The sequence below is a fragment of the Erinaceus europaeus genome, chromosome 12 (genome assembly GCF_950295315.1).
Source record: "Erinaceus europaeus chromosome 12, mEriEur2.1, whole genome shotgun sequence".
NCBI lineage: Eukaryota > Metazoa > Chordata > Mammalia > Eulipotyphla > Erinaceidae > Erinaceus > Erinaceus europaeus.
Genome location: NC_080173.1, coordinates 32,425,122 through 32,447,079, shown reverse-complemented (window position 1 = coordinate 32,447,079; position 21,958 = coordinate 32,425,122). Strand labels below are relative to the sequence as shown.

General features: G+C 43.0%; 1 pseudogene; it reads left to right on the top strand.

Moving 5' to 3' along the window:
* Positions 1-1,392: 1,392 nt before the first annotated feature.
* On the top strand, positions 1,393-2,130 carry LOC103111839 (translationally-controlled tumor protein-like; annotated as a pseudogene).
* Positions 2,131-21,958: the final 19,828 nt, after the last annotated feature.

Genomic DNA, 21,958 nt, shown 5'->3' with positions numbered 1-21,958 from the left:
CCAACCTTTGTATGTACAAAGGGATCAATGAGTGAGTTTGGGCCCTTACCTGACCAAGTGAAAACTCTGAACTGGTGGAGGTGAATTAATAGGTGCCATGAGCTAAGGTAGGACAAAGTAAAGATCAATGAGGATCTGGAAGAAAATCTAAGAGACACAGTCTGAAGTGAAGCATGTTGAGGTGGCAATCGTTGTGTTGGTTAGGTTGTGAGCTTCCCCAGAGACCCACCCTACTAGGGAAAGAGAGAGGCAGACTGGGAGTATGGACCGACCAGTCAATGCCCATGTTCAGCGGGGAAGCAATTACAGAAGCCAGACCTTCTACCTTCTGCAACCCACAATGACCCTGGGTCCATGCTCCCAGAGGGATAGAGAATGGGAAAGCTATCAGGGGAGGGGGTGGGATATGGAGATTGGGTGGTGAGAATTGTGTGGAATTGTACCCCTCCTACCCTATGGTTTTGCTAATTAATCCTTTCTTAAATAAAAAATAAAAATAAAAAAAAGAAAATCTAAGAGAGCGCCAAACAGCTCAGGAACCAAGATATTGCATTGTCAAAAAAGTCATGGTGCAGTTTTGCATAGAAAAATACTTTTTAAAAGATGTCAGGGCTTTTCCAACAGCCCAATATGTAGAATTTTAATGTCACATCATGAGTAACTGACTTTGAGCAACCAAAAAGAATGTAGACACATTTTCCATGAACTAAGTATCAGAATCTTAAAGGCAGGAGCCTACTCTGCACCTCCACCACCCCACTTCCTTCCTGGGATCCTAATGCCACCCTTGGGGACCTGTAGATCTGTGAAGCCAGACTGCACACCTAGAGTGGGAAGATTGGCAGGCTTCGAAGGATGACATGAGAGGGAACAGCGCCCCCTCCTGGCTCATAGTGATAACTGTGCCTCTCCTAGGAGTCCGGTTCACTTGCTCTGACCCATAACTCTTAAGAGTTGCAGCAGTCTCTTCTAGGTGGGCAGCACAAGTCCTTTTGCCCCTCCATGAGACATTAGGGTAAGCGACTGCAGGCAGGTTGATGCCCACTGGCCACTTCAGCACCACTGGACCACCATATGTTCAAAGACCTGTCCCACCTCAGTAAGCTGACTTTCCCAGATTAATGGGAGAGGAGACAGTGACAACCAGAACCAAGTGGAGGTGATCTCCTCACAGTTGCACTCTAGTAGGCCAAAGAAGTACTCTTCTTCCCCTCCGTGCCTTTTTTTTTTTTTGAACTATTTATTTTTTTATTTCTTCTTTTCTCCTTCTCCTTCTTCTCCTTCTTCTTCTTCTCCTTCATAAAGAGCAAGAAAGTGGGGGAGATTCCCCCCAGCGCCGCTCGACTGCATTGCGCTTGCTCTGAGCTCCCGGCTCCCGCCAAGCCAGCACTGTCTTCTCCCTCCGGTCGCCATCATGATCATCTACCCGGACCTCATCAGCCACAGTGAGATGTTCTCCCACATCTACAAGATCCGGGAGATCACGGACGGGCTGTGCCTAGAGGTGGAGGGGCAGATGGTCAGCAGGACAGAAGGCAGCATCAATGACTCGCTCATCGGTGGAAATGCCTCTGCTGAGGGCCCCGAGGGCGAAAGCACCAAAAGTACAGTAATCACTGGTGTTGACATTGCCATGAACCATCACTTGCAGGAAACCAGCTTCACAAAAGAAGCCTACAAGAAGTAAATCAAAGATTATATGAAATCAATTAAAGGCAAACTTAAAGAACAGAGGCCAGAAAGAGTAAACCTTTTATGACGGAGGCTGCAAAACAAATCAAGCACATTCTTGCTAATTTCAAAAACTACCAGTTCTTTATTGGGGAAAACATGAATCCACATGGCGTGGTTGCTCTACTGGACTACGGCGAGTATGGCGTGACCCCATATATGATTTTCTTTAAGGATGGCTTAGAGATGGAAAAATGTTAACAAATTTGGTAGTTACTTTGGATCTATCACCTGTCATCATAATTGGCTACTTGTCATCTACACAACACCAGGACAAAACGGGACTGATGTCATCTTGGGCTCTTGGTTTATTTCTGACCTTGATTTATTTGGAGCAGAGGCATTGTTTTTAAGGGAAAAAAATGTCTTCTTAGGTTGTCTAAAAAATAAAATGCAGTTGGGAGTAGGGCGGTAGCGCAGCGGGTTAAGCGTACGTGGCGCAAAGCGCAAGGACCGGCGCAAGAATCCCGGTTCGAGCCCCCGGCTCCCCACCTGTAAGGGAGTCTCTTCACAGGCGGTGAAGCAGGTCTGCAGTTGTCTGTCTTTCTCTCCCCCTCTCTGTCTTCCCTTCCTCTCTCCATTTCTCTCTGTCCTATCCAACAACGATGACATCAATAACAACAACGATGACATCAATAACAACAACAATAATAACTACAACAACAAAGAAAAACAACAAGGGCAAAAAAGGAAAAAAATAAACATAAAAATAAAATAAAATGCAGTTAAACTCAAAAAGAAAAAAAGAGAAGAAAAGGTGGGGGAGAGAGAATGAGAGGCACCTGTAGCCTGTTTAACCACTCATGAAGCTTCCCCCCCTGCAGGTGGGGACCTGGAGATTCAACCAGGATCCTTGTGATTGGTACATTCAACTGGGTGCAATGCTACCCAGCCCCTCTCAATAGTGAGTTTAAAAGGGGCCAGGTAGAGAGATATGGAAGGAGGGAGAGAGAAAGGGAGAACAGGACCCAGACGGAGTTAATAGTGCCAAGCACACATCACCAGCCAAGATTTAATATCTAATTTAATTGTAGTTTCAACCCCACCCAGGATTGTAATCTTAACCATTCCCTATGTACAATAACTGGTAATTTGCTTAGTATCCTCCCTTCCCCAAGGGATATAGAGACCTTATATGAAACTCCCCCATCCTGCCTGCCCCTGCTCCTTCACCCCAAATCACCTCCATATCCGGCCTCTTTGGTTTCTTTATTTAAATGAATTTCTCCATTGCTCTCTGTAGCCTTTTTTTTTTTTTTGATAGAGGAGGGAGGGAGAGACAGAGAGGAGAGATGCCACAGCACTGCTCCACTATTGGTGAAGCTTTCCCTGTGTCACTATTGGTGAAGCTTTCCCTGTGTCACTATTGGTGAAGCTTTCCCCCATATGGTTGCCAGGGGGGTCTAGGGTTCACACCCTTGCCCTTGAGCATGATAAAAGTATCCACTCGGGGACCAGGCGGTGGCACACCTGCTTAAGTGCTCACATTACAGTGTGCAAGGACCCAGGTTCAAGTTCCTGGTCCCCACCTGCAGAGGGAAAGCTTCATGAGTGGTGAAGCAGGACTGCAGGTGTCTGTTTCTTTCCCTTTCCATTTCCTCCTCCCCTCTCAATTTCTCTCTGTATAAAAAATTAAAAATAGAATAAAAGTATACACTCTGTTGCGCTATATCCAGGCCCTGGCCACTCTCTTTCTGATTACAAAAATCTGCTGTTTTGTACAGACCCATGGTATACCCTTTACTGGCTAGATAAGAAGCCATTCCAACTTACAAACCAGTCAGTAAAGTCAATTATATCTTCAGATTTATTCGGGTGGATTTTGGCTTTTGACACTATATACATCCCCCCCCCCCCCGCCAAGCTGCTAGATAGTGAAGACGTTATAGTCCTCTACTCCTAAACACTTCCAGGGTATCTTTCTCAAGTATCTTACATAACCATGAGACTATTATCACAACCAGAGGTTTAGCAATGATCTATTACTACCTAAATTTCAGACCTTATTCAGAAGTTATCAACTAGTGTGATAATGCTCTTTACAGTAACTTATTTTCTTTCAAGTCTAGAATCTGGCCCAAGGTTATATGTTCCATTTGTAGTTCTTTCTCCTTCTCCCCTAACTGGAGAGCATCTACTCAGCCATGTCCTTGACACTGCTGAAGCTTGGAAGCCATCTGTTGTGTTGAATCTCTCTAAGTTTGGGTGAGCCTTGCCTTTTCTCATGACTGGATTCAAGTACTATGGATTTGGGCAGGAATACTTCTTATGTGTTTCATGAAATTTTTTTTTTCCTCAACCAGCCTTATCGTGGAGCCTCTGAATCTACGTGATTTCTCCTGGCAGACTTTATCATTTTAATTTTTAAAAAGTATTTATTTGGGGGGCTCAGTGTTGGTACACCTGGTTAAGTGCACACAGTACTATGCACAGGGACCCAGGCTCAAGCCCCCTGTTCCCTCCTGCAGAGGGAAGCTTCATGAGTGGTGAAGCAATGTTGTAGTTGTCTCTCCTTCCATCTCAATTTATTGCTGTCTTATCAAATAAAATAAAGTTAAAAAAATTGTTTTGGGGGCTAGGAGGTAGCACACCTAGTTGAGCACAGACATTACCATGCACAGGACCTAGGTTCAAATCCCCAGTCCCTACCTGAGTGGAGAGGAGGGAAACTTCACAAGTGGTGAAGCAGTGGTACAAGTGTGTCTCTTTCTCCCTCTTCCTTCACAACTTCTCTCAGTCCTATCAAATAAAAAGAAACACATTAAACATATTTATGTTTTAGTGGAACAGAGAAAGAGCCAGAGTATCACTCTGACATGTGTGATGCCAGGGTCAAACTCAGTACCTCATGCTTGAGAGTCTAATGCTATGGTTACTGCACCACCTTTGAGACTGAAATTTCATTTTATTATTTTTTAATATAGAAGGTGGGAGACAGAGAGAGGAAAGACTCCACAGTACTAGCAGGTGCTCCCATGCAATGGCCTGGGGCTCGAAGGCAGTGAGCCACCTCCCAAGCTGGTCATGGAATAATGAGCTTCTCCTGGTATTCACAGGAAAGAGAGGTGACTCAGAGACACAGGAAGCAGAGGATGGTTTCTAAACTCTTTGTAACAGTAGTGAGCATTTTGTGGAGTGCTCACTGTTTTAACATTCCTCTCTGCATTTGCTGATCTGGGGTCTAGTCTCCAGTTAGAACAGTGCTGTGCAGAGTGTTTGAATCAGATCACAATGAATATCCAACAAAAACTGTTGCTCCAGGACATAGCTGGCATAGGCCCCATGTCACACATGTCTACATGTACTAGGTTACAACTACCCCAGTGCTACTACCTTCATTGTGCAGATGACAGATGGAGCCTCCAAGAGGGTGGGTCTCTTGCTACAGACCTCACAGGTCATAGAGACACTGCTGGGTCAGCTGGTCACTGGACCATGAACTCCTGGCCATTTTCCCAGTCCATTTCTTCCCTGGCTTGCAGCAATGATAGTGTCCCTATCTACTCCCCAGTATTCCAGCTCAGAGGACTGAGGCTAACAGTCCAGTTCCCTGAGCTAGGCTCCCAGTAGTTAGGGGTTTTTTTTAAGCTACGTGCTTACTCCCCACATCAGGAGCAAGAGACCTGGGAAGCACACAGGTGGGGTGGGCACGTGCCTTGGGCCATCCACATCAGGTGGGATTGTGATCAGAGGTGCCAATGCTCAGCCAAGTGGTGACTCAGGGATGATTGTCAAGGCAGGATTCTCTGTCCAGGATGGGAGTTGCTTGCCCACACAGAACCTGCACTAGTGGTTAGTATCACCCCAGGGGTTAGGCCACCCTGTCTAGTAAAATCAGCTCTGGGAACTTGCCAACACAGGCTGCTCCTGGCCCAGGACTGGGGATCATTTTGCATGGTGAGCAGTTTAAGGGATTTGTTACTTATTTACTGATTCATCCTAATAAGTGTAGAAGGGGCTAAAAAGATGTTAAGTTGGTTCCCATCCTTGGGAGCTCAAAATTAGGTAGTTTTGAGACAGTTTAGATTACCTTTGGTTTCAGATAGTTTTGTCTGAGCTATCATTTTCTTTTCTTTTTAAGATTTACTTATTTATTTGAAAGACAGGAAAAAGAGGAACCCAGCACATCACTCTAGCACATACAATCCTGAGGACCGAACTAGGGACCTCATGCTTGCCAATCCAGTGCTATCCATTGCACTACCTCCTTAGCCATTTAAACACATTTTTTAAAATTTAAGTCCAGTCTGTGTTGTTATCTTTAATGATTTTTAATTCATTAATGAGAGAGAGAGAGAAAGGGGAGGGAAAGATAGTGCATCCTTGGGACCTAGTGCTTGAGAATTCAGTGTTCCACTCACTGTGCCATCTCCAGGGTCACTCTGAGCTTCATTTTCATCCAATGGCCACAAGAACATTATGTGTTTGAGTTAGCAATGCCAGTATTATTATTTAAACCACCTTGAGTCATATTGACCACTATTCTGGATTTCCTGGAATCAAATTTAGGACCTCATACTTGAGCATAGGGGTGACTGATTCATCCAAGGGTAACCAATCTTGTCTGCCCAAGACAGAGCAGGGACTTTCAGTGTAAAGATAGAAACAATCTGAGAAAATTGGATGAATCGTCCACCCCTGTGCTAGGAATAGGGATAGCAAGTGGGGAATGGGCAAGTGAGAGGAATAATGGCAGCCAGTGGCCTGGAAGATGGTGCAGTGGTTAAAACATTGGACCCTCAAGCATGTCATCTTGGGTTCAACTCCTGGGATCATATGTTCCAGAGTAATACTATATTTCTCTCATATATATGTAATAGTAGCCAAAACCTACTTATTGTAGTAATACTTGAAGCACAATTATGAAGTACATTATCCCTACAGAAGTATAAACAGGGAATCAAAGAGCATAAGCAGCCTGTCAGAGTGTGAGAATGGATAAAAACCTGGGACTGTCAAGCACAAGGTACTAAGTTTGATCCCCATTATTGCATATGCTAGAGTGATGCTCTGGTTCTCTCACTTTCTCTTATCTTCCTCTCTCATAAATATGTAAACTTGGAGGAGGGAGGAGGGAGAGGGAGGAGGAGTGGGAGGTAGGAGGAGGAGGAAGTGGGTGGATGCATTTGTTGCAGATTCAGACTTGCCAGAAAGCAAATCTTCTTCCTATCATGACTCTGCCCCAGTACTCTTTTTTTTATTATTATTAATTTTATTTTTGAGAAAGATGAACACACACACCAGAACACTGCTCAGTTCTGGCTTATGATGGGGCGGGGGGATTGAACCTGGGACTTAGGAGCCTCAGGCATGAGAGTCTATTTGCATAACCATTATGCTGTCTCCCCACTGCCCCAGTACTCTTACTTGAACCTAAAATGCAGGTAATCTTGGCCTGAAAGTCATTCTCAGAGAGTAGAAACAGATGCCTCTGGAAGCTGCAATCATGCTTCCAAGGAGACCCAGCGGTCATCAGGCTGCTGTGCGCATGTGCAGCAACCATGGAGGGGTGGAAGGGGGCAGGCTGCTGTCACTAAAATAGCTACATTTTTTTCTTTTTGCATTGTTGGATAAAGACAGAGAAGGTAGAGAGAGAAGGACAGCAAAGCACTGTTCTAACATCCATGGAATTCCCTTGGTGCTGTGCTGTTCATGGGGCTCCCATGTGATGTCAGGGAGCTAATCCTGGGCCTCACTTGGGATAAGACATGTGCTTTGCTCACTGATCCACTTCCCAGGCCCTGAAATGAACCGCATTCCTTCAGGAAAAGACCCTTAGTAGAAAGCTCCTGAGCTTCCAGCAGGCCACCATTCATGATGTCCACAGGATCTCCACAAGGTCTGTAAAATGTGAGTTTTTCCAGGAGCCTGGGGATGTGGTAGGAGGTGCTTAACCAGCATCATGTGATAAAGTGAATGGGAACATGGATGCAATTGACCAGTCTCTGCTCCCACGTGTGACCCTGGGCAAATCACATAGTTTCCTTATCTAGTAGATGGTGAGACTACTGTTGCATTAAAGATACAGCGCAGTCAGTGAGGACACAGACACTGGCTGCCAGCAGCATCCACCCACCCATGTCTCTAAATGAGAAACCCATCAGGAACTAATGAACTCCCACAACTGTCATCTCCTTTCTCCCCTGCCCCAGCCCTCCATATTCTAACCCAGAGTCCACCCTTTTCTGACTCTTTGGCTTGTGTCTCCCTGAAGAGAGATTATCAAATTAGGTCCCTCCTGCTCTGGGCCCCATTAGATTGCCAGCACTCCCAGCCCTCAGCACCAGGTCTGGTGCCTGAAAAAGGGGCTGACTCTAATCCAACCCTCAGACCTGCCGCCTGTCTCCCTGTATGATCTCAGCAGCTCGGAGAAGAGACACCATGTGAATAAATGAGGATGGACTTACTATTTTACTTAAGTACACTTATCAGGAAGAACTGTGACTTAGGGGGCAATTATCTTTAAAAGCTTCATTTTGTGACCCAGGAGGTGGCAAAATGAGTAAGAGCTCCTGACTTGCAAGAATGAGGTGCCGAGTTCCATATTTGGCACTGCCTATGCCTGAATGATGCTCTGGTTCTCTCTTCCCACCTCACCCCCTTTCTCTCTTTCTCATTAATAAAGAAATTAAAGTAAACTTTCCATTATGATTTTTTAATGTTTTATTTATTTATTCCCTTTTCTTGCCTTTGTTTTTTTATTGTTATAGTTATTGATGTCGTCGTTGTTGGATAGGACAGAGAAATGGAGAGAGGAAGGAAAGACAGAGAGGGGGAGAGAAAGATAGACACCTGCAGACCTGCTTCACCACCTGTGAAACGACTCCCCTGCAGGTGGGGAGCTGGGGCCTTGAACCAGGATCCTTCCGCCAGTCCTTGCGCTTTGTGCCACATGCACTTAACTCGCTACGATACTGCCCGACTCCCCCATTACTATTTTTTAAAATACTAATATGAGAAAGAGAGAAGAGAGAGAATCATAGCATCACTCTGGCACATGCAATGTTGGGGATCAAACCCATGACCTCACGCTTGAAAAGTCCAACACCTTCCCCACTGAGCTATCTCCCAGGTCACTCGATTAAGATTCCATGCTTTCCTTAAACAAATAAAAATGGAATTACTTTATGATCCAACAACATCACTCTCAGGCATTTATCCACAGGATATGCAAACACTAATTGAAGGGGACATATGCAGCCTTGTGTTCATAGCTGCATTATTCATAACAGCCAAAGAGTGGAAGCAGCCTGAATGCCCAACGACATGACCATGGATACATATTCCATAGAATACTTATCCACAATAAAAAAAAAAGAGAGAGAAAGAAAGGAAGGAAGAAAGGAAGGAAGAAAGGGAGGATAATGTGTCCTTTGGAACAAAATGGATGGAACTGGAGGTGATTATACTTAGCAAAATAAGTAGAGACGAAAGACAACTACTGAATGCTCTCACTCATGTGTAGGATCTAAAGAACTAATTGATACACAGGAACTTGCAAAGAAACAAAAACAGAAGCAAACAAACTATTTTCTTTCTTTCGTTTTGCTTCCAGGGTTATCGCTGGGGCTCAGTGCTTGCACTATGAATCCACTGCTCCTGGAGGCCATTTTTTCCCATTGTTGTTGCCCTTATTGTTATTGTTGTTGGACCAGACAGAAAGAAATTGAGAGAGGAGAGGAAGACAGAGAAGGGAAGACAGAGAGAGATAGACACCTGCAGACCTGTTTCACCACTTGTGAAGCCACCCCCCTGTAGGTGGGGAGCCAGGGACCCGAGCCCGAATCCTTGAGCTGGTGGGTGCGCTTTCGCTCCATTTGCACTTAACCCACTGTGCCACTGCCCGGCCCCCTAACAAACTGTTTCCTAAGATTTTGTGAGAACTATGGTTGATATCTTGGGTAAGTGGGAGGTTGGGAATGCAGAACATGGGTGGTAGTTGTAGTGTGGAACTCGACACTAACCTTACAATCTTTTAACTCACTATTAATCATAGATTAAAAAACTGAAAAAAAAAATGTCTAAATGGCTACGTGGTGTTGCTTCAGGAATTCAGGACAAAGCCTAGGGACAGCTAAGAGGAAGTCTCAGTATAATGACTTCCTGAGATGAGGCCATGAAGCATCCAACAGGAAGTCTGAAAGATATGTGTGTTGTCTTGGTAAGAAGAGTTCTGCCCTACAGTCATGCCCGTGCATGTAAGCACCTGCCGAACTTCACCTGGTGATTCTTGCTGATGCTGATCACCAAACTTTACTGCACTCATCCTTGCTCCAGGCAGGCATGATGCCAACTGTGAAACATGTTCTTCAGCTTGACCTGCTCAGCCACTCTAGGAGGCTGGCATTGTCATTAATCTTTCATCATCCTGCCCAATTTATAAAGGAGAAACTGAAGCTTACACAGCTGGACTTTATGAAACTAAAGCCCACTCTCTTGAAGTATGTTCACATTAATTTAATCATTTGGGAACTGTGTCTTCTGACATCTGTAGAGTTATTTATTTATTTACTTACCAACTACCACTAATTTCAATTCAGTACCTGCAACCCAGTTCCATGGGGTTTTCTTTTTTTTTTTTTTAAATACTTTAAATATTTTATTATTGGATAGAGGCAGAAATTGAGAGGGAAGTGGGACGTAGAGAGGGAGAGAGAGAAAGAGAGAGGAAAACCTGCAGCACTGCTTCACCACTTGTGAAGCTTCCTTCCTGCAACTAGAGACTGGGGGAGGGGGTTGAACCCCGGGCCCTTGGGCATTGTAACCTGTGCATTCAACCAGGTGTGCCACCCAGTCCCTATCCGCGGGGTGTTCTACTTACCCCAATCTCTGTCAGTATGGTTCAGGTGTGGTAGGACAGAATTTAAAATAAGACAGAAAAACACTGAACATGAGTGTTACTTAACTAAATTAAAGTTAATGTTTATCCCCAAGCACTAAAGGAGGTGAAAAGATCAGTCACAAGCTGGGAGATGATTTTCACTACACATTTAATTACAGACTGTTAAGAGATAATTAAGGGGAGCTGGGTGGTGATACACCCAGTTGAGTGCACATGTTACCATATACAAGGACTTGGGTTTGAGCCACCTCTCCCCACCTACAGGAGGGAAGCTTCACGAGCAGTGAAGCAGGTCTGCAGGTGTCTATTTCTCTCTTCCTCTCTATCTTCCCCTCCCCTCTAAATTTCTCTCCCTGTCCTATAAAACAAAATAAACATAAAAAAGGGAAAAATGCCACTAGGAGTGGTAAATTTATAGTGCTAGCACTGAGTCCCAGTGATAACCCTTGTGGCAAAATACAATTATAAAAATAAGGAAATGATGTGAGTAGATCACTTACAGATACAGAAACAAGAGTGGCAAGCCAATAGAGAAAATATTGCCCAAGCCCATTAATTACAAACCTGAAAAAGAAGATCTCAGCTAGCTATCATTTCCTACCCACTAGATTTAAAAGTCTAATTGTATCAAATATTCCTAAGGATGACCCAAAGGTCTTTAAGATATTATCCCATATGATCATCTAATTAAAGTCTAAAGTTTTGCCTTTTGTATCCAAGTTACTTATTCATCTTGAATTGAGTGGTGGCAAGTCATTAAATTGCATATTTTTCTCTGTGAATAATCAATTGCCCTAGCACTTTCCATTGATTAGTGACTTACCTGGACTTATTGAGTTTTTTTGGGGGGGTGAGGGGAGTTGGTAGGAATGAATCTTACTTTATACTTTATATTGATATATACATTTATCTTTTTTCCTTATGTAATTTCCTGCTAGTTTGACATTGCATATCCTATTTGATTATTTTATTGAATGCTATTAACAGTTTACTAGAGATTTGATAGAGGCCAAACTGATTGTGTCATCTTACACAAATTCAAAGGTACTAGAACACTTTAACTTAATTCACCTCACCTAACTTATTAGTGACCAGTTTTCTCAATTTTGTCCTTATTGTAAACCCATAAACTATATTTTAGTGTTGCTGTCCATCATTATTTTGTACTGACAATCTTGTTTAGGTCCAGTAAGCTTATCAATTTTATTTATTTATTTATTTATTTACTATGAGAAAGGAGGAGGAGAAAGAGTGAGGACTGGTGTACTGCTCAGCTCTGGTATAAGGTGGTGCCGGGATTGAACCTGCAACATCTGGTTCCTTGTGTGGGCAAGTTGGTGCTCTAACAAACTGAGCTATCTTCCCTGTCCCTGTTTTTACCAATCTTTACTCACTGTTCTTCCTTCTGTTTGTTATGTGGTGCCAGGGAATGGACCTAAGGCCTCAAACCTGTGCAATAATTGCTAAGTAGCCTCCCTGCCATAGTTCCTCCCTGTGCTACTGGGGGTTGAACACAGAATCTAAGAATGGTAAAGCATGAAGCTATTTCCTAGTCCCTGTTTAAGTACTTCTTTAAACTCTCTTTTTTGTTTGTTTGTTTATTATTGATAGTATGTAACAAGACTGTAAGATGACAATGTATTTCTTCACACCACACCACCACCGAAGTTCTGTATCCTCACCCTATCACCTCCCGAAAATAACCACCATAGTTCTCACAAGTCTTAGAAACAGTTTGCTTGCTTCTGTTTTTGTCGTTGTTGTTGCTGCTGCTGTTGTTTTTTGTCAAGTTCAAAACCAGATTTAGATTCCACATATGAATGAAACTATCTTTCATCTCTTATTTCACTAAACATAAACACCTCCAGTTCCATCCATTTTGTCCCAAAGGACACAATACCAAACTTTTTTTTTATTGCAGAGCAGTATTCATGGAATATATATCCTATAACTTCTCTAGCCAGTCATCTGTTGATGGTTATTTAGGTTGCTCCCACTCTTTGGCTACTGTGAATAATGCAGCTATGAACACAGGGGTGCATATGTCCCTTCTAATTAGTGTTTGACTGTCCATTGGACAAATGCCTAAGAGAGTTCTTCTTCAAGATAGATGTGTTTGTTTGTTTGTTTGTTTGTTTGTTTGTTTATGGGAGAGAGAAAAAGAAAGAACCAGAGTACCACTCTTCTGGGGGACAGAACTTGGAAATTCATGCCTGAGAGTCTACTACACCACCTCCTGGGTCATTCAGTTCTTTGTAATAGGATCACATCTCTTCTTTCTGATGTATATTTAGAAGTTCATTTAGTCAAGAATTCTGGTTGTAAATGCACTTTCCAAATTTCACCTTCATTTTTGAAATGCTCAAGAATATTTGAATGTTCAGAAGCCCAATTTTCAAGTTATTGAAGCTATTAATCTACTTTTAGCTTCTAATGTTGCTGATAAATCTCTGGCAGTCTGGTTCTTTCTTTTGTCAATAGTTTGACTTTATTAAATATCTCCAGCTGCTTTAAAGATCCTTTCTTTCCTTAAAAGTTTATATATCGGGGGTCGGGCGGTGGCGCAGTGGGTTAAGCACACGTGGCGCAAAGCGCAGGGACCGGCGTAAGGATCCCGGTTTGAGCCCCGGCTCCCCACCTGCAGGGGAGTCGCTTCACAGGCGGTGAAGCAGGTCTGCAGGTGTCTATCTTTCTCTCCCCCTCTCTCTGTCTTCCCCTCCTCTCTCCAGTTCTCTCTGTTCTATCCAACAACAAAGCAACGTCAACAATAGCAATAATAACCGCAACGAGGCTGCAACAACTAGGGCAACAAAAAGGGGGAAAAAATGGCCTCCAGGAGCGGTGGATTCATGGTGCAGGTACCGAGCCCAGCAATAAGCCTGGAGGAGAAAAAAAAAAATTTATATATCAATATTTATTTTATGAGCAAGAGTATGAGAGAACATGACTCTGGCATGTGTGGTGGACAATCTACTTAAGATCGCTCCTTTGGGGGCCAGGTGGTGGTGGTGCACCTGACTGAATGCACAAGGACCCAGGTGCAAGCCCCCAGGCCCACCTGTAGGGGGGAAGCATCATGAGAGGTGAAGTAGTGCTGCAGGTGTTTCTCCTTTTCTCTTCATATTTCCTCCTTTCCCCTAAATTTCTTTCTGCTCCTAGCTGTTGTGACCCCAACATGAGTCTGGGACTATTAGCATATGAATGTCCAGTCTGAGGTGAGGCACACAGAGAAGGGAAGGTATAAAGCACAGGACTTTGAGCAGGTCGCACTCTTTGGCTGATGCTCCCACTCCTCCCTTCCCCTTCCCTCTTGCTTTTCCTGGTCAGATGCACCTTGGCAGAGGTGCTCCAGGTATCCACCATGGCTACTTCTCCTGGGAACTGAACACATGTGACTCTGCTACCTGGTAAACTTTTAGACCCCTCTACAGCCATGAGAAACCTTTACCAGAGCTGATAATTGTTTATCTTATGGGACTAAACTTTTGATAACTATACTCAGACTTTATGGACCTAGCATACTCTTAACCCTTGATGATAGTTGCTTATTTTGCCTTTTACCTGTTTTACCCTAATAAACCTTACATTGTTTAAACCAGTTCCCAGCTCCCCGCTGTGAATCCTTTTACATGTCACAGCAGCCCCCACAAACCCACCCTTTTAAGTTATATAACAACACCTAGCCAGTAAATATTAATTAATTAATTAATTTTTTAAAAGCTGGGGGACAGCATAGTGGTTATGCAAAACAATTTTCATGTCTGAAGTTCCAAAGGCTAAGTTCAATACTCAGAATCACCATAAACCAGAGCCGAGCAGTGCTCTGGTCTTTATATCGCTCTCATTAAAATAAATAAAACATTTTAATTAGAGAATACTATGAAAGGAAAGGTCTCACCCAAGTAATGAGGGTGAAGGGTTGACATTCCACACCTGACGTTCACTTCCTAACAAAGTCCCAAAACCTCGATATAGGCCAGGTCCCGTGAAATAAGACTATATGTTCATATGTATCCATAAATTAGGACAAAATATATACCTGAAAGCAAAAGTACACAATAGTCTGCAGTGAGTCAGTATAAAGTTCCTAATGAAATAATATTTAATTAGACTTAGATACACTCCTCACCTACTTCTTGTTACAGTTCTCTCATTCACTCCAAAGCTAACCTTATCAAAGCAAGGACTGCAAAGGCTGAATACAGGCAAGAGACTGGCATACTTTAATGATGACTCTTTAGTCACTATCAGGCCACCCCATCAGCTAGGGCCCTATTCAGAAAGTGCTGAGATTCCTGAACAGACATGATGGGCCTAGACCTTAAATAAATCCCTTTCACCTTGTTACCGGTCATCTCTATCAGGAACAATAAAATAGACCCTTTATGGGCCCCCCATAGGACCTTGCCCTCAGCTTGGATCAACAATGGTAGAGAATGTTCCATCCTCAGAAGGGAGGATGGACAACATACTCTGTGCTACACATTAGGAAGATGGGTTGATATTGGGGCAGCTTGGAATGTTCCTACTCATGACCACAGAATGTGAGCTCAGATCTACAGGATGGACAACATACTCTATGCTACACCTGAGAAAGATGGGTCCTGATATTGGGGCATCTTGGAACATTCCTATTCATGACCACAGAATGTGAGCTCAGATCTGTAGGGATGCAGAGGTCACATAGCTGAATATGGGCCCCAGACCAAATCAAATAGATGGGCTTTATAGTCAACAATATTTATACCTCTTTCTCGTAATAGGGAGCTACTCTCTTCCCTTATCCAGTTTTCTGTTCCTTCTCCAGCAATGACATCATCTCCCCAGAAAATAACTTAGATCCACCTGTATATCAGATTTCAGGCTCGGGGAAAAAAAAAACAAACTAGTATAGCCACAGGCCCTTTGGAATATAACTAAAATATGCCTACTAGCTATCTACAAAACGGAGACCCCCCCCCAACTCTTCATTTGCAATGTTCCAGCCTTTAAGTTCATGATTAGTCAACAATTTGTTTGGTTTTGTATGTTAACTCTTTTTTCAGCCACCAGGTTCCAGATGCCATCAGGATGCCGGCCAGGCTTCCCTGGACAGACAACCCCACCAGAGTGTCCTGGAGCTCCGCTTCCCCAGAGCCCCACCCTACTAGGGAAAGAGAGAGGCAGGCTGGGAGTATGGATCAACCTGCCAATGCCCATGTGCAGCAGGGAAGCAATTATAGAAGCCAGACCTTCCACCTTCTGCATCCCACAATGACCTTGGGTCCATACTCCCAGAGGATTGAAGAATAGGAAAGCTGTCAGGGGAGGGGATGGGATACGGAGTTCTGGTGGTGGGAGTTGTATGGAGTTGTACCCCTCTTATCCTATGGTTTTGTCAATGTTTCCTTTTTATAAATAAATTTAAAAATATTTCAATTAACTAAAAATAAATATTTTTAAAGACTTCTTAGTTTTTAGTGTTCTATAAACTTACTGAATGTTTTACTCTCTTTGGGTATGTTATATTCATATACCTGTGAGTTCTTCCTATATCTGCCCCTATATATACCTACTTCAAATATGACATCTCCTTTCTCTTCATTGATACTGATTAAATGCATTTTAGATCATCTTTGTCTACTATGCATATTCCATGATATCCTTTTTCTTTTCTTTATTAGGGATTAATGGTTTATAGTCAACAGTAAAATACAGTAGTTTGTACTTATGTAACATTTCTCAGTTTTCTACATAACAATTCAACTCCCTCTAGGTCCTCCTCTGCCATCATGTTCCAGGACCTGAACCCTCCCCATCACCCCCAGAGTCTTTTACTTTGGTGCCATATGCCAAACCCAGTCTGAGTTCTGCTTTGTGTTTTCTTATTTTTCAACTTTTTAAAAAATTTTTAATAATGATCAACAAGATTGTGGAGCAAGATGGGGTACAATTCCATACAATTCCCACCACCAGAGTGCCACATCCCACCCCCTCCATTGGAGGGTTCCCTATTCTTTATCCTCCTGGTAGTACGAATCAAAGATCTCTATGGGGTGCAGAAGGTGGGAGGTCTGGCATCTATAATTGTTTCTCCACTGGACATAGGCATTGACAGGTCGATCCATACCCCCTGCCTGTCTCCATCTTTCCCATCTGGGGTAGGGCTCTGGGGAGGTGGGGTTCCAAGACACATAGAAGTCATCTACCAAGGAAAGTCAGGTTGGCATGTGATATCCTTTTTCATGGCCCCCTCACTCAGTGCTGCATCATCTTTGGTTAATTGGGATTGATGGGAATCCTGGGTGCTTGCTTACAGAGAACACTTTTATTTATATTTCAGTTTAAGCCACTCTAGTCCACTTGAGGATCCTGACAAATATGGGATTCTCCAACATAGCTCTGCTACCCAGAGCTGGCTACAGGTTTGTCTCTCAATAGTGTCTGTGAGTCTGATACACACACACACACACACACACACACACACACACACACACACACACAGTCTCGGGACAAGCCTACATTTCACATGTATTTGCCTTCACTTCCACCTCCCTTACTTTGACAGATTTTCACCTTGGCAATGCAGGAAAAAGTCTATTTCATAGAGATGTTCTTACTTATTTCTGGTCTGTCCACCATATGTTGAAATGCAATTTGAATTTTCAAAGTCTAAAAGTGGGACCCTTAAATTTCATCACGTTTTTGACATTTCAAATTATTGAAACACCTTTGTGTTCAGTTTCCTTCTGGTTTTGCTTTATTTAAAATTTTATGGTGAGTCTGGACTTAATGTTTATCTAAATTATATCTTAAATGTCAAAGACAGAGAACTGGATAATTTTCCTTTAGAAAGTTGTTTGGGGCTGGTGAAATAGCTCACTTCGATATTGTGTTGCCTTGACATGTGCACAAGCCACGTTCAAGTCCAGTCCCCACTCCACTGAAGGGAGCTTTGGTGGTATGGACTTTCACTCATTCCCTGCCTCTCTGCCTGTCTGTCTCTATGAATGAGAAAGAAAGAAAGAAAGAAAGAAAGAAAGAAAGAAAGAAAGAAAGGAGAAAGGAAGAAAGAAAGGAAGAAAGAAAGAAAAGGAAGAAAAAGAAATAAAGAAAGAAAAGGAAGGAAGAAAAAGAAAGAAAGAAAGAAAGAAAGAAAGAAAGAAAGAAAGGAAGGAAGGAAGAGAGAGAGGGGAGGAAGAGAGGGAGGGAGGGGGAGAGAGAGAGGGAGAGAGGGAGAGAGGGAGAGAGGGAGAAAGTCTCCACCCGCAGGGGCAAAGCTTCACGAGTGATGAAACAGGGTTGCAGGTGTTTCTCTGTCTCCCTCTCTATCTCCTCCTCCCCTCTCAATTTCTCTGTCTCTATATACAATAAATAAATAAATAAACATATTATTTATTTATTTATGAGGAGGGATCAGAGAAAAAGAACCAGACATCACTCTGGCACATGTGCTGCTGGGGATTGAACTCAGGACCTCATGCTTGAGAGTTCAATGCTTTATCCACCGTGCCATCTCCCGGACCACAATAAATAAATAAAATTTTAAGAAAGAGAAAGAAAATTGTTTCTAGGGTCTGAGAAGGTGTCTCAGTAGGTAAAGCACCTATCTTGAATGTGCAAGGCTCTGGGTTTTATCCCTAGTATCATGTGACTACATGGAGAGACTACATGTTTTGTGCTGTTTTCTCTCTCTCATAAAAATCAAATTAAAAACTGGGCAAAGGAAGTGGTTAAGTGGGAGAGTGTATCCATGAGACTGAGTTTCTGCTCCAGCACTGAATAAAAATTGTTTCCAGTCTAATGTCAGATTGAAGGAAGTCAGACAACTAATATTCTTCTAAATTCAGTGAGTTGTATATTATATAATCTAGATTGTTTCATCTTGCCCATAAATACATACATACACACACACACACACACACACACACACACACCACACTTTATCCAAAATCCACTACAGTCAGGGCTTTCCATAAAATTCTTAAAATAATCTTTTAGATTTATTCATGCCAGTATCTGTGGGGGGGGAGAAAAAGGAAAGGTTCCTTTGATCTGATAATGCAAGATGAGGCTTTATAAGCTTTTGGAAGTAACCTCTTGTCGGGGTCTCTGGCGGGGTGATCTCCAAGGGAAAGGTAACAGACCGGTTCTTTCTTGCTCACGACAGGGGACAACACGAAGTAAAGACACCGGGGAGACTTGCAGCGTGCTCAGATCTCGTTTATTAGCAGGTGGACATGAGTTAAATAGAAAACCAAACAAAGGGAATTACTGAAATATGTCAGAAATTACAGGTTTCTTAAAAATAAGCTTGTCCTTATGGTAGGGGGCTGGTATGACAGGAATTGATGAGATACAAGACAGTTATTCTCCATGACGCAAGCAACTTAATTATCCAAAGGTATTTGAGAGAAGCATAGGGGTTAAACCAGTAGAGTGAGACAGAGAGAAGATGGATATCAAAAGGCCATATAGTTTGGAATTTATCTTGTCTGGGGTCTGAGGTGTATGATGGAGTATGTGATAAGGTGTGTTCTTCTGTAATTAGAAGGTAAGGTGACTTTGAGTAAGTGAATCTTAAAGTAGGCGGCCATTTGGCCTGCAGTTAATGGGGAGAAGTATTGAGGTTCTGTGGGCCTAAGAGTCAAGAAGGAAAGAACTAAGTCTGAGCTTCTCCCCTTTGCTCACCTCGGTTGAGAGAGACTAACCAAGAGGGTATCTTCTCAGACCTCCATCCAAGGATGGGGGGAGTTCTCCCTAAGCTCTATCAAGCTTACACATAGCCCCAACAACCTCTTTTGTTTTAGTTTAATACCCATGTATGCTAGAAATCAATGATGCTGTACCCCAGTCTCTAGATCTGTATACCATCCTTCTTCCCCCTTTGAAATGGGGTCCTTATTCTAATTATAGCCTTTAAGCATCACATTTCTTTTATTAATTTTTTTTTCCAAGCAGGGCTATCGCTGGGGCTAGGTGGTTGCATGACTCCACAGTTCCTGGTGGCCAATCTCTTCCCCCTTTATATATAGAGAGAAATAGAAAGGGGAAAAAGAAGAGAGATGCCTGCAGTACTTTTCCACCACTCATGAAATCCCCCCCCAACTACAGGTGAGGATTGGGGGCCTGAAACTCTGGTTCGCATACATGATCACAGGTACACTCTAGTGGGTATATCACCACCTGGTCCCTTGAGAAATTACTGAATAAGTTTTTGGGTTCAAGGCTGGAATTACGGATCAACCTGCCAACATATGTGCCCAGCAGAAAAGCAATTATAGAAGCCAGAACTCCCACTTTCTGGACCCCAAAGAGAATTTTGGTCCATACTCCAAGAGGGGGAGAAAAGTTAAGGGAAGATGACTAGAGGGCTCTGAAACCCAACTCCATCAGGCCCCAGAGAGAGAAGAGGAAAAAGGGAAAGACAGTTGGATGTAGTAATGTATGTATGTGTGACCTGGAAAGGAAGATGGGACCATAGGAAAAAGGGGGGGCACAAGTATTTACAAATATGAACAAACAGTTATAGAAATAATAGTTAACCCAACCTTAGTAGAACTTCTGTAGTTTACAATGGAGGAAATGGGTGTTGGGTAATTGTGCAGATGTGGTCAAACATTGGCAGGGCCCACAAACCATTATATTTCCATGCAAGTTTTATTTACAGATATCCACCATATTACCCCCTCAGGGTATCGCCCATTCCCACAAGAGCTGAAACCCTAGCAACCATTGCTACAGAAGCTTTCTACCTTCCCAGAATGCCTTGTTTTCTCCACCCCCTTTTCTAGCCAATCCCATCCTGACTTGCCACTTCTGGAATTTCTCCCATAAAAGCCCCTCCTGCTTCTGCTTTCTCTCTCTTGCTCCTTTTTCCTCTTTCAGGACCTGACCCAGAGAAGGGCTGCTAGGCATAGTGAGAGGCGGCCATTTTGCTAGCTCCACGTAGCCTAAACTACTCTGCTTCACCCATTTCTGGGGTGCCCGGGTGAATAAAGATTTGTGTTCCTGCTCCGCTCCAGTCTCTTCTCTCTCCCCCACGATGCAACCCAACAAATGGGGATACAGAACTCTGGTGGCAGAAACAGTACAGATATATACCCATGTTATTTTGTAATTTTGTACTTCAATCTTAAATCACTAGTACAATTTTAAAATTTTTTTAGTGTCTTTATTTACTTTGATAGACAGAAATTGAGAGGAAGGAGGAGATAGCAACAGAGAGACTGTAGCACTGCTTCACCATTTGTGAAGCTTGTACTCAAGTCCTTTCACATTGTAACATGTGTGCTCAACTACATGCACCCCCACTGAGCCCCTTAATAAAATTTTTTTTTAAGTTTTTTAGTTCATCTTAAATATCTCTTTGGTACTCTGAACAGCAGTTTCTCTTGACCTCGTAATTTGAACAAATTAAATTGTTGAATGATCTTTTCTTCCAGTTCTGGTTTCCAGTTTCCCTCTTCTTTTCCTTAAGTTTCCCTCTTTGTGATACTCTAACCTCACCCAGTGGAAGCTCTTTTCCTGTGATGAAGATGAAGTAATATAGGAAACTGGCAGTTCTGCTTTCCTTCTGCCATCTGTCACCATGACATATGTTCAGCTCTCTTTTTATTCATCTTTCTCCAAACCTGAATATCAATGAGCCTTCTTCTCTCTTTAGCATCTCAGCCTCAACCATGCTGAGTATTAATCTCCTTTGGCCAAATTAATCTTTTGGAAACTTTCCATCATTTTCCAGTGTGTGCTTGGGAAGCCCGGGCTTATCAGAGTGATATGTGTATTCCTGCTACTCCCCCCATCCTCCTCTCCATCCTGAGATTATCTGGCCAAGTTGTGTTCAAAAGACATTTTCACCAAACCAGTCAGTTGAGCACAAACTGTATTTCTAGAACCTCTTTATTAGTGAGTCCTCCTTCCCATAGTCATGTGCAAAATATGTTGACTTGTCTCCTGGTATATTTTTATTGCTTAACTATTGCATGGATAATCTTGTGTTCAGGTTGTTAGGGTGTGGGTGTAAAAGGGGGCGGGAGAGAGCAAGAGGGCCTCTCCTCTGGGTTCTTCCTGGGCTGTATGAGTAATCCAGGCAGCACCAGACTGGCCAGTAAGGGAAAAACCAATTTGGTAACAGACCTATGGATAATTTACACAGTTGGAAATTTAAAAGAAAAGCAGGGGTGGTGGTGGGTAGTGGTGCACCTGGTTGAGTGTACATATCCCAATGAGCAAGGACCAGAGTTCAAGCCATTGGTCCCCACCTGCAGGGGGAAAACTTTTTGAGTGGTGAAGCAGTATTGTGGGTATCTCACTGTCTCTCTCCCTCTCTGTCATCCCTACCTACTCAATTTCTGGAAGTCTGTATCCAATAAATAAGTAAAGATAATTAAAAAAAAACTTAGG